Source organism: Erythrolamprus reginae, chromosome 6, assembly GCF_031021105.1.
Source record: "Erythrolamprus reginae isolate rEryReg1 chromosome 6, rEryReg1.hap1, whole genome shotgun sequence".
NCBI lineage: Eukaryota > Metazoa > Chordata > Lepidosauria > Squamata > Dipsadidae > Erythrolamprus > Erythrolamprus reginae.
The window spans coordinates 3618354-3622835 of record NC_091955.1 but is presented as its reverse complement, the minus strand read 5'-3'; positions in this window follow the sequence as shown (position 1 = coordinate 3622835).

Sequence of the window (4482 nt, the reverse complement as noted above, 5' to 3'; positions counted from 1 at the left end):
GAAGCAGCCCCGTGACAATTATTGTTCAGATTGATGGAGAGTTTTTCAAAGGATGGACATTGATGGTGTTTGCGCAGAAGGCACTGATCTCACAAAAGCAAAATTAATGGGATGTTTTCATGTGTTTCGAAGTATTTTGGAAAAACTTGATCCATTCTGATTTTAATTTTTTATTGAAACCAAGAAGAATACTCTCCAACAACTTGAACAGGACACAAAGAAATCATGCTAGCGTGCCTTTAATGGCATAATAGGGGGTGGGTTCATGTGTCAGGCAAACAGGAAAATTGAATTGACCCAACCCATTATGCCTGCAAAGGTTAAACAGAGACCCAAACAGACGTAGCATTTAGGGAGGCTAAAATAACTCCACCTGTTCACTGGGTTTGTGTGAATCTGGGAAGGTTGAGCAGGTCAAGATTAGTTTAATTTTATTTATTTATTTATTTATTTCATGACAGTGGCACCTCTACTTACGAACTTAATTCATTCTGTGATCAGGTTCTTAAGTAGAAAAGTTTGTAAGGAGAAGGAAAAGGATGATAGGAATGATGAGAAAAAGCTAGTAGAAATAGTAGGGCAGACTTAGTAAATAGTTTGACAGTGTTGAGAGAATTATTTGTTTAGCAGAGTGATGGCGTTCGGGGGAAAACTGCTCTTGTGTTTAGTTGTCTTGGTGTGCAGTGCTCTGTAGCGACGTTTTGAGGGTAGGAGTTGAAACAGTTTGTGTCCAGGATGTGAGGAGTCAGTAAATATTTTCACCGATGTGATTTGCTGCAGTTATTAAGTTAGTTACAGGGTTACGAGCAGGGGTAGGCTGCTAGGTGTTGTGGTTGGCTCTGGCCCAGCTCCTGCCCCAGGGAATGGGGAGGTGGATGCAGGGGAAAATTCAACATGTCACAGGCCTGGGTTATTGCCGACAGAATCAGTTCAGAGTTTAGTTTCCTCGGACGAAGAAGAAGGTGGGTGTGACTTGGCAGAGGGGGCTTGGCACACAGCCCAGGCAGTCAATCTCTCTTATCTTCTATAACTTCAGATGATGACATTTGGGACCCACGCAAGCGCAGAATTATGCGTAGAAGAGACCAAGTAAGAACATATTACAGGAAATAAGGGAGGCCACCTGTGTTTGGGGTGGGGCTCCAGTAATTAGGGCTGCTGCTATAAATAGCAGCATGTGGGTTTGGCCGTTGTGGAAGAATATCTGATCAGAGTTCATCAGGAATCTTGTGTTGCTGGACTTTGTTGCTTTTTCACGCCTTTGAAACCAAAGCAGAGCAATGTGTGTGTGTGTGTGTCACTTCGTAGGAAGAAGAAGGGGTGTGAAGTTTCTTCACAGCTGCTAGCTAAGTACTTAATGACTGCTTAAGGGAAATTGTTGTTTTGGGAAGAGTGCTCTTTGCAATACAAAAAGAGTGCTTTGTTTATTTTGACTTTTGTGATAAAGAACATTGTTTTGAATTTTCAAACGTGTGTGTGTCTGAAATTTGTACCCTTGAATTTTCGGGAGGCTCCTATCAGAGAGCCCGGCAGAACACTAGGGGTTTGGCAGAACCTCTAGTTAAGATTCTGTTCTGTTCAGAGTTCAGCACTCTACATGGGGCTACCTATCAGGAAAGACTTCATGAACTCAATCTGTCTAGTCTGGAGGACAGAAGGAAAAGGGGGGGACATGATTGAAACATTTAAATAAGTTAAAGGGTTAAATAAGGTCCAGGAGGGAAGTGTTTTTAATAGGAAAGTGAACACAAGAACAAGGGGACACAATCTGAAGTTAGTTGGGGGAAAGATCAAAAGCAACATGAGAAAATATTATTTGACTGAAAGAGTAGTAGATCCTTGGAAGAAACTTCCAGCAGACGTGGTAGATAAATCCACAGTAACTAAATTTAAACATGCCTGGGATAAACATAGATCCATCCTAAGATAAAATATAGAAAATAGTATAAGTGCAGACTAGATGGACCATGAGGTCTTTTTCTGCTGTCAGACTTCTATGTTTCTACCCTTAAAAAAGGTTCAGAGACTTCAATTAATCCAGAATGCAGCTACGAGAGTTGTGGGTATACCAAGGTACACCTACATAAGTCCAACACTCCTTGAGTTGTGCTGACTTCCAATCAATCTCTGGATGCAATTTAAGGTGTTTATGTTGTTTATCACCTCAAAAGCCCTACATGGTTTAGGACCAGATTATTCCAAGCAACTCTCTCTTTTTTTGTGCTCTTACCACTTCGAACCGTCGCTAAATGGATGGCTGTAAGTCCAGAACTCCCTTTAACAGATATCAGAGTTTGGAAAGAGACCTTGGAGGTCTTCTAGTCCAACCCCCTGCTTTAAGCAGGGACCTATCCTTTACAAAATCTCTATTAGCGCTCGTTCGCTTGGATGATATTGGTGGTGATTGTCTAATTTAATATTTTCGCCTGCTGGAGAAAATAGATTAGCCTCGGTTAGTCTCTTGCATTAAAATACAATGCAGAATTTTACCTTTTTTCATTGATGTTAGATTTGCAAAAATATACATAATTTACAATTAGATAAATTCCAGATTTATCACAAAACCACGGAAATCCGGAGGTGGGGCGTGTTTTTGCGTCGCTGAACTCGCAGAAGACCCTCACTCAGTCAAAGACCTTGGAGTCCTCATTTCTAATGACCTAAGTGCCAGAGCCCACTGCAACAGCATTGCCAAAAAATCACAAACTTAATTCTACGCAACTTCTTCTCTAGAAGCACTGATCTACTAACCAGAGCATACAAAACATTTGTCAGACCAATTCTTGAATACAGCTCAACTGTATGGAATCCTCACTGCATAACATTAATACAATTGAAGGAGTCCAGAAATACTTTATAAGAAGAGTCCTCCACTCCTCCTCACACAACAAATGACCTTACTCCTCCAGACTTCAATTACTATGTTTAGAAAAATTACAGCTACGCCACCTCCGAACTGATATAACTATTGTTCATAAAATCATACATCACAATGTACTCCCTGTTAGTGACTACTTCACCTTTAACAATAACAACACAAGAGCATGCAATAGATACAAACTAAATGTAAATCGCTTCAAACTAGACTGCAGAAAATACTATTTCAGCAACAGAGTAATCAACGCCTGGAATTCACTAACTGACTCTGTGGTTTCTACTCCAAACCCCAAAACCTTTAACCTCAGATTATCTACAATTGACCTTTCCCCAATTCCTAAGAGGTCTGTAAGGGGTGTGCATAAGTGCACCTTTGTGCCTACCATTCCATAGAAACATAGAAAACTGACGGCAGAAAAAGACCTCCTGGTCCATCTAGTCTGCCCTTATACTCTTTCCTGTATTTTATCTTAGGATGGATCTATGTTTATCCCAGGCATGTTTAAATTCAGTGACAGTGGATTTACCAACCACGTCTGCTGGAAGTTTGTCCAAAGCATCTACTACTCTTTCAGTAAAATAATATTTTCTCATGTTGCTTTTGATCTTTCCCCAGATATTCCTGTCCTAATATCTTTTTTATCTTTTCTATCTCTACTTTATACTTATGTTATGTTAAACATACTACAATACAATACTATATTTGTGTGACAAATAAAATAAATAAATAAAATACATAAATAAAAAATAGATTAAGTCTAAACTCCTAGGGATGAACAACAAATGAAGGGAATATCTGAAAAGAGAGTCATGCTCCTCAACGCAGGCAGGTCTGGTTCAGGACGGAAGATTCGGGGCGGTTGAAGGAAGGTCGGCTCCTGTGTTAGTAGAAAAAATGGAGAGATGAAAAACAGATGGGAAGAAGGAGGGAGTCAGACCAGGAAGCAGAAAGAAAGAGCAGTTGGGGACATGGAAATGGGAAGAGGAGAAGGAGAGAAAGGCGAGATTCGGAGGAGTAGAAACATAGAAACATAGAAGTCTGACGGCAGAACAAGACCTCATGATCCATCTAGTCTGCCCTTATACTATTTCCTGTATTTTATCTTAGGATGGATCTATGTTTATCCCAGGCATGTTTAAATTCAGTTACTGTGGATTTATCTACCACGTCTGCTGGAAGTTTGTTCCAAGGATCTACTACTCTTTCAGTAAAATAATATTTTCTCATGTTGCTTTTGATCTTTCCCCCAACTAACTTCAGATTGTGTCCCCTTGTTCTTGGGTCCACTTTCCTATTAAAAACACTTCCCTCCTGGACCTTATTTAACCCTTTAATATATTTAAATGTTTCGATCATGTCCCCCCTTTCCCTTCTGTCCTCCAGACTCTACAGATTGAGTTCATGAAGTCTTTCCTGATATGTTTTATGCTTAAGACCTTCCACCATTCTTGTAGCCCGTCTTTGGACCCATTCAATTTTGTCAATATCTTTTTCCAGAACTGAACACAGTATTATTCCAAATGTGGTCTTACCAGCATTCTATATAGCGGGATCATAATCTCCCTCTTCCTGCTTGTTATACCTCTAGCTATGCAGCCAAGCAT